Source organism: Anarhichas minor, unplaced genomic scaffold (assembly GCF_050575085.1).
Source record: "Anarhichas minor isolate MPS153535 unplaced genomic scaffold, ASM5057508v1 ptg000007l, whole genome shotgun sequence".
Classification (NCBI taxonomy): Eukaryota; Metazoa; Chordata; class Actinopteri; order Perciformes; family Anarhichadidae; genus Anarhichas; species Anarhichas minor.
Window position 1 is genome coordinate 428,598 of NW_027466453.1, and position 9,420 is coordinate 438,017.

The window sequence follows — 9,420 nt, forward strand, 5'->3', positions numbered from 1 at the left end:
GCGATGCTCTGCGCCGCCAGATAGGGCTCGGACTAATGTTTGTCCTCCGACTCAAGGAGCTGCCACTACCTTAACAGATGTGGGAGACAATACTGCCACAGGTTCTTCCAGTGAACCGGTAGTGCTGCCTTTTGATGGAGTAAGGACCAAGTCTGGCCGCTGTGTGCGTCCCCCAGTACGTTATGGAACTGTTGTATGAACTTTTGCCTGTTCTTGCTGGCATACAGAAAGAAAAAAAAAGAAAAAAGTATATATATATATATATATGTATGCTGTTCTATTATTTGTTATGATCCTTCTTCTTGTTTCTGTTTATTACTTACATCTGTTTGATAAGTGTACTTATAAATTCAGCTATTTTGAAGCGAGGACGCTTCTTTTGTAAAGGGGGGAAGATGTGTAAGACTGAAATCCTGTGTTGATCAAGTATGACCACTAGTTGGCACTGTTTACGGGGTTTGATGTGATGGGGAGGAGATGACGGGAGGAGAAGGAGAGTAGCGAGAGACGGTGATCTGACTTGGTGCGGTTCCGTGGAAGCTTGACTAAAGTTATGAGAAAAACCCAAAACGTGTTGGACTGATTAATTCCTTTATCATACAACCACGACACTTACAATATTAATATCATTTTCTAAAGATATTATTAATTACAGGGCAGCACAATTAGGTAAGTGCAGTTGCTCAAAAATAATTATTATAATGAATTAATTTACATTAAATAAACTCATGGGGCACCACCCTTCAAAAATGGTAAATGATATATGTAGTCTCATTTAACAGTACCAAATTATCAATTTGGATATCTAAAATTCAATATGGCTGACAATGTAAAATTACAAAGTTTGGCTGAATCAAAGACGACCACCAGGACCTCAGCCACGTGTTCAGTCAGAACAAAGAGCGTGTGATGTGGGAGTTGTGAGATATGCTCACTGTGTGTATGTCTGTGTTTAAAAGCCAATTCACCGTTCAACCCGCTATGGCAGGGAATCCGGCGGGAATCAGGCGGGAATCCGGCCCGCCACGTCATTTTATGTGGCCTGCGAATCGGCCAGCAAAAAATAAATAAAAGTTTTAAAAATAAAAGTAAAAAAAAAAATGTAAAGTTGGACTTGATAATAAAAATATCCCCATAGTCGAAATTATGAGATAGAAAGTCGAAGTTATGAGATAGAAAGTCGAAGTTATGAGATAGAAAGTCAAAGTTATGAGATAGAAAGTCATAATGATGAGATACTTAAACACATAGAAGCAGCTCTTTGGCTGGTTACTGTACACTTGACATGGAAATGTATTGTGAGTACATTGAAGACTACTTTATACGTGGCTTTAAAACACATGAAATACTTCACGTGGGATTGTGCAAACGCACCCTTGAAAGTATTTTAAGCATTGAACAAAGTTATTGTAATAACTTGTGTTTGATATTTGTCTTTGATATTTTCTTTAATAGTTTGATCTTTGATAGAGTAATGTGGGTTTCTTAACCCTAAATTAAAAGGATTTAAGTTACAATAACAGAAATGTGCTTAAATATATGTTTACATTCATATAACTGCATGTACAATATTTTTACACTTGAATAAACAATAATCAAATGCAGAGACAGTTATTTACCAATATGTTAGGAGTAGTTACATTTACACAGTCTTACATTTACAACCGGCCCTTTGAGGGAAACCGTGATGCTGATGTGGCCCAGAGTGAAGATGAGTTTGAGACCCCTGCTCTATGGCATGACTTTTTATTTTGGGGGGTAAAAAATATTTCACTCTATTTTTGGGAAGCTTTGGGGTCCCTGATAATATATCAATCATAAAATATTTACCCCCCACGCATGCAAACAAACACGCACACATGCACACACACGTTACTCTGCAGACTGACCCCTGACCTGATTGTCTCTCAAACAACCCTAACTGCCTGATCCTGTTCCTTGTTCCCATAATATGTTCCTGTGTCCATTTCTGAAATGATTAGTAGATAGTAATAAAAACAATGACATGATATTGTCATAATTATCATCTCCACACGATAGCAGGTTGTTGCCTGAACATAATTGGTCTAGCTGCACAAAGTTGCGCTGAGGCAACGAACAAAAATCATTTTAGTATATAAATGAAAACTAAATAATCAAATCAAGCATACTTCTTTAGTAATGACTAATGTGCATGCATACATTTTTTTGTATCAAGATATTTTCATTTAAACTTGTTTAAAAGCCATAGTAAACTTACCAGTTGGTGGCATTGTGTCCTGTGCAGCTTTGCTTCACTCCCAAACAAAAGGTCACACCCCCTTCAGCCCCTCATTTCATTGGACACAGACATGTCTGTTGATAGTATATACTTTTTTCAAGTTGAAACCAATTAAATGGGAGGTGTGAGATCCTAAAAGGTAGTTTGTTGATTGAGGGCAACATTTACATACAGGTACATACATGACATCTGCCATTAACCCATCCTAAGCATTCTCAGGAGCAGTGAGATGCTGTGGGGCGCCTGGGGAGCCACTTGGGATTCAGTGTCTCGCCCAAGGACACTTTGACATGCAGACAGTAAGGGCCGTGGATCGAACCGCCACACTTATAGATAAGATAAAGGACAACCTGCTCTACCCTCTAAGCCACAGCAGCCCCAAATCTGTGTCGCGGTTTAGCAAAGGGGATGGTTAGTTTTCATGTAAGAACCTGTGTCTGTGTCTGTGTAGACCATTACCAACCTCAACTTGCTGTTCAACACCCTGACTATAAACAGACATTGCAGCAATAAAGCTCTGAATAATATTAAATCAAAACAATACATGTACATTGTCTCGCTTAGCCATGTGCCCTCACGGTGCTAATGCTGTGCTGTGCGAGGCACAGTTACATTACCAGGTCCATGCAGGAAAAGGGATTCCTTCGTTAGCTGACTTCCTTCGTTAGCTGGCGATTCTATCAAGTGGTGGAGGAGCCTGGCTGGGAAAATTTAAAGGTTCCGGAGTCAAATGATGCAATACATTAATGGGATATCTTCTGCAGATCAGAGGAAAACGGTCAATCCCTGGTTCTCCTTGAGTTAGCAGCTCGGTGCTAACTTGCTTGTTGCTTGAAAAGTCAGCTGGCAGACTTTGCTGTAGCTGCTGGTGCTAAACTCATCAGTGCGTACTAAGTTAACCAGGAATCTTTCAGGTCCTTGCCGTGAAAGACATGTTTTGTGTAGGCTATGCCAGGCCATTCGTGAGAACCAAGGAGTAGGCTACAGCTGCGTGGCGAGGCCCTACAGCGGATTACAGCCATGCGTGGCCTATAGCACCAACTTCTGACTACTATGCAGCCTAGCTTAATCGCTCCACACCAGTTGATAGAAATGCACCTAATTATTTTTTTGCGTCATTTCCATATTTTGCTAACATTAGCTTGACAACTGAATGGACTGTATTTGGAAAATGTGTCTATCAAATCTCGAGATTAGCTTTTATTTTTGCAGCGAACAGTAACGTGCGTTCTCGCGTTTGGACAGACTTGTCCTGTCTGGAGGCTACAATGTGGCACTTTGCTAAGGCTAAAGTGAGGTACACGAGAATCATTGCCCAAAGCCTGCGAAAATGTACTGTGAGTCAAGTTTTATTATCCGCAGCCTGAGTAAATAAAGTGCTGGTAATAACACACCAGCTGCTGCCATGTAACACATTGCAAAGTAAATAACATTGCACACTTTAAAGCCATATGTAATGATGCTAAACAAGCTAGCATTAGCTAACTTCTTGGTGTCTCTCAATTCAGTTACTAGTGGTGGAAAATAACAGTTCACTCAAGTACTGTACTGAAGTATGTACTTGTACTTATTTTAATCCCATGTCGCTTTATACATTTTACATATATCTACTCCACTACAGCTCAGAGGCAACAATTGTAGCCTACTTTTCACGCCACCACATTTATGTGACAGTTTAAGTTACCAATTACTTTACATATTTAGATTAACAATACAAAACATAATAAATAAATAAATAATGTTATTAAATCACTATGGCTTTATTGGTCCCCAGGGGAAAATCCACAAGCTACACAGTCATATGTGAAGTAATATACAAAATAGATATGAATGAATAAAAATGAGCCCCATATTTAGCAGCTGTAACATTAAAGCAATGAACACATTAATGCATCAATAATTATAATCAAATAACATAACATAAATTGTTATGCAGCAATACATATTTGTTTATTGAAATGCAATTTTGTTTTATTTTTGTATCGTAATAACAAAATGCTTCAAAAATGCTTGATTTGCGTATTAAAATCACTAAAGTTTCTTACAGGCCTACACCAACTCCCCGAGTGTTGTACCTTTTTACTACTCTAGAGTTCGCAGGTCTTTCATATAGAGATATGAAATGACAAGAAATACTAGCAATCTGTTCTTTTATGCACAACAATAACAGAGAGGCAGTTGTTGGCAATGGAAATATCAGGCTACGTAACAAGGTTCATTAAATGTATCAAGAAATGTGCGCAGGTAAAAAATAAAACGAGAAATAAAATAGTGCTGAAGTTAAATATATATAAGACATATATTTACAATACAGTCCATCCAAGTTTACAACTAATTGTAATAACATTTCCAGAAAGCCCGTTGAAGGATGAACATGTGAATGTTAAGAGGTGGTTCATGGAGATTGACAGTTTGATGGTTTTGGCTGCTGCCATTTTTTTGATCTCTTCCGTGGATGTTGAGGTCACATGCTCAATGCATGTCAGGATGTATTCTTTAAGCCTGTTTCCATTGCACTTTGTCAACTTTGTTTTTATCGATATATCCTCTCACATAAACAGATGGATGGAAACTGCGTCTGTGCCTGAACCTAAAGTTTGATAGGCATAGCAACAGTAACCAAGGGTGGCCCTTTGCTAAGCTAAGCTAACCACATCCTGACTCCAGCTCTGTACATAACACACAGACATGAGACTGAAATTCATCTTCTCATCACAGAAAGTGTATTTCCATAAATGTCGAACCGTTCCTTTTACAACGAGAGCGGCAGAAAGTGTCCTCTTACATCAGTGACGTGAAGATCAAGGGCATACAACTGCATTGTTGCTACAGAAAGAGAGATAGTCTGTACCTGGATGTCTCTCATGCCCTCTCTCTCTCACACACACACACACACACACACACACACACACACACACACACACGCACCCTCTGTGCGGTGCAGTTTCTGCATCTGTACTTGGATCTGTTTTACTGCAGGGTGGTGCACGGGGACATCTAAGGGCCAAAAGACAGAACTGCAGGAGACCAAAAACACTGCAGTGCCCCCCCCCCCCCCCCCCCCCCCGCCCCCCCTCCTCCTCCTCCTCTCCTCCTCCTCACTTCGTCGTCTCCTCTCTACCTCAAGCTCTCCGTGTGCCCCCTCTGACCTCCTTGTTCCCTTCCTGCTCTTCTCGCAATCTGCCTCCTCTGCTCCTCGTCTTGTTTCCCAAAATTGCACAAGATGACGGTTTACAATGCGCCTCTAGTTTCTTTCAGTGTAAGGAAGAGAAAAGAGGAATGAAACAATAAAAGGAGAGGTCATTGTCAATTTATCAGGCCGTGGCAGGCTACATGTTAAAGCATTGACTGGAACTATTTTTAATTGTATTAATAAGTAGTGCTTGTATTAAGTGATATGTTGAAATAATGAGAATTATAAAAAAAAAGAAATGAGTATGTTATCACACTATAAAACATTTTAAGCAGGTAAAACATAAAATTGTTAAATTCCCCTTCTGCCTTGAAAACGTAAACTATATGAGGTCAACCTGGACCTCCAGCTAGGCTGCAGCTGGAGGCCCCTTTGCACCAAAGCTGGTAGAAAGACAACACACGAGGCTGCTCCCAGTGACCTTGCAGTGATGATTTTTTTCAGTAATGAAATTACAGTAAGTTATCACAGTAACCGCCAGATGGAGGGCGGCCACTGGTGAGCATTCATTCAGGAATCGACTGGGTTTGATTTGGTGTATGAACCCTGCGGGGAGATATGCTGACATGCTAACGTTTCTCTTGTTAGATCATTTCATGAGTAAAGTGAAAACACAGCTTGTCATTCTAAGGCAAAAGATTCACATCAGAAGAACTTCTAAGTTCTCAAATCGACTGATGCCATGTGACAAACACATGATAAACAAAACAGACGTAGTTGTACATTCCTGTGGGGAATTATTTTTATTTGCATCATAAGGAATGTGAACAGCAGCAACAAAAACAATTCTAATATGACCGACATCTTAACATTAAATATCAACATGAGGAAAACATTGTTGTCCCTCAACTTTGACTGTGTGAGCACCAAGCATCATGGTGTAAACACAGAGTCCACCTCCTCTCGTCCCACCGGAGTCCTGAGCTCTGTCCTGATGTCCACCTGAGTGCAGCTTGATCCGGGATGAACGATGGATCCAGGTCTCTGTGAAGATGTGGGCTCAACAGTCACTGATCTCCCGCTGCTTTCATCCATCTTATTTTTCTGCGACCGGGCATCAGACATCCAGGAAGGTAGTGGAGCACCCTTCGGTCCTAGCTGGGTTAGCTTAGCTTCTGTCTCGGCTCTCCTCCCTGGGGCAGTTTTGTGGCGTTTGGTCTGATATAAGTTAATGCCAGTGAATTCCTGTATGGTGTTTCACAGTGTTAATCATGAACGTATTTATCATAATGGGAAAAGGCTTACGTTAATACAAGAAAATGTTCTTGTTATTACGAAAAAACTTTATATTGGTGGCAGTACGGGTAATATGCTGCTGTGTCCACCTCATATGTGTGTGGTGCAGAGGGGCTCCCTCTTGTGTTCGCTGTCAGGTATTGCGATAACATTGTCAATTAAAGCTACACAATATCAGTTATTTCTTATCTTTTCCATTCCTTTCTTGTGGATTTCATGCTGAGACTGTTAAGTTGTTGACAGCCGATGTCGTCGAGAGCTGTGGATTTACAAGATGGCCGCCAGAGTGCATGTTACATCACCTGAGACGTGCACCTAGCACAGGATGCCCCTACCAGTGTTGTTCTACTGCGCAGCCATAATAAATGAGCAGGGAGTAGGGCGGGACACTGTTGATTAATAATGAATGAACAGAGACAGACAGAGAGGGAAAAAGATCACTGGAGTCTTTCTCACACACACACACACACACAACCATATACAAGCCCAGTTTCCATAACGATCGAAATGCAATTTAAACCTGCTACACACTGCTGCTTGAAACAAAGTACTGTCAGATACCCGGTCACACCCACATAAATGGATTCATATGTCACACTTGCGTTGAAATGATTTGCTACTCAGCATTTAGACCAAATAGCATTGCGTGTCAGCTAAAGTACCTGTCAGAAGATGAAATACCATTCAGTTAGGTTTGAGTAACAGATCCACAAGTTTAAAGACTTGTCGGATCATAAACACTGCACAGCAGTTTGTAATACATAGAGAAAGGATTTTATCCTCCATCTGGCCGATCGCCATGTAGACCATTCACAGTAAAAAAACAGATCAAAATTCCTTTCAAGGATTTTCATTCAAAATGTATAAAACATGATTTTGTGGACTCTTGTGAATGCTTGAATGCCCCCTGCGGAACATTTGTGCGGGGGGGGAAGTATATTTGAACAGACACAATATCAGTGGATTGACCAGAGACGGTTCAGTATCTTGGGTCATAGCTAGCCTGCTGCCAAAATGGGGGAACATTTGATCAATTTGGTTTCTCAAAAACCCAATATTAAACAACAAATACCGTAACGACTGCCTCGACAACCAAATAAAGGTAAATATATGGCTTGAGAGAGACCATACGTTATATGTCGGTCACAGAACAGGGCTAGCCACAACAGCTAGCATTAGCATCAAATTTGGGGTCCGATTATTATATGTTTTGTGTGGTTAATGTTAGCCCCTTAGACATTCTCTGTCTGGATAGGTTTGTTTAATTGTTTGTGGACACGGGGACTATTAAGGAGGAAACTAATAGGATTTAGTCATGAAACCTGCAAAGGTTTACAGCTAACAGCTAGTTAGCTTAGCCCAAAGAAACAGCCAGCCTGGCTCTGTATGAAGGTGATTAACCATTTCTACCAGTAAATGGAATAAATCAATCCAGATTATTCGCACTGGACCCAGTGTGCATAGTTGTCATGCGTGAACTGTGCAGATTTGACTAAATTCCCGCACTGCATTTTGGGATTGCACTGGTGAAAAATGGCTTTAACTTCCTTGTTGGGGACCTTTGATCGCAGAAGAGCTACTGCGTCAATACATTCTCATTGAAATGCCTGAGTGATATGTTTGGTGTAAATGTATGAAAGGATGGTCTCACCTGTGTTAATATTGAGGAAATACATTTTTTTTTCTTAATTCTCCATTCTCTAGGAGTCTCTAGGAGAAGATTTGATGTAAAGTAGGATATGTTTTTCTATATCTGACTATTGTCCATTCTGATGTGTTCTGTATTACAATACTATCCCTTAACAGCATTGAACACGTAAAATCTGACTTTCTGTAAGCTCAACACCTCCATCCATCAATCAATCTCTCTTTTGCTCATTCCTTGTTACCGGCTAATTAATAAAACTACCCTTCCCTGCTAATTGTCTACCGTTTATAGGACCACAAGAGACACCGGGGAGCAAGACAGAGAGGGAGAGAGAGAGATAGAGAGGTAGCGGTGTCAGGGTATAATTATGTTAAGCCAAATCACACATGAACTTGATAGAGCTTATTCTTAGCACAGGGAATGTAGGGGAAATGACAGGAAGGAAGAGGACTCCAGTTTATTTCAGTTCAAAGAGCATTTAACGACACTGATATAGTGTACTTTGTAAGAAAGACTGTAAAGTACAACCTGATCAGTCTCTGGCCTCTTATCCAGGGGCCTACAGGTTCAGTACATGTCACTGAGACTTCTGTTCTGTAGATGTGGGCAGTTGCCACTGGGTTTTATTAGCCAGCAGTATGGCTCTAGGGATGGCAGTTTGATTCAGACTGAAATAACTAAACAACTGTTGGATGGATGACTTGAGATGTGTTACAGGGAACAGACATAATACAGTAGTTACTCTTCTCTACTTCTTACTCCTTACTGACACTGTGAGACTGGTGGCGTGGGCTGGATTATGACGTTTCCACTCCTCTCCCATTCTTACGCACTTATTTGCACACAAACAAGGTGCGTTCTTGTCTTTCATTCTTACTTTGCAAATACACAAAGAAGAGGGTATTAGGAGTGGAATATAAAGTGTTTTCATTTTGGGATTGGGTTTGGACCACCTGTGCAAGACTCAGATTAAAGTCCATTCACTATTAATAACTATACAAAAGCAAAGCTTTAAAAAAAATATTCCCTGGACATTAGCCGCTAACAGCTTACCAGAGACAGTTATTCTTTGCCTTTTTTTGG

The 9,420-nt window shown here is 40.5% G+C and overlaps 1 long non-coding RNA gene across 1 annotated transcript in view; it reads left to right on the forward strand.

The window, feature by feature from the left end:
• The window catches only part of LOC142938635 (uncharacterized), a 366,584-nt gene that overhangs the window by 18,526 nt on the left and 338,638 nt on the right, over nt 1-9,420 (forward strand). The window lies entirely within an intron of this gene.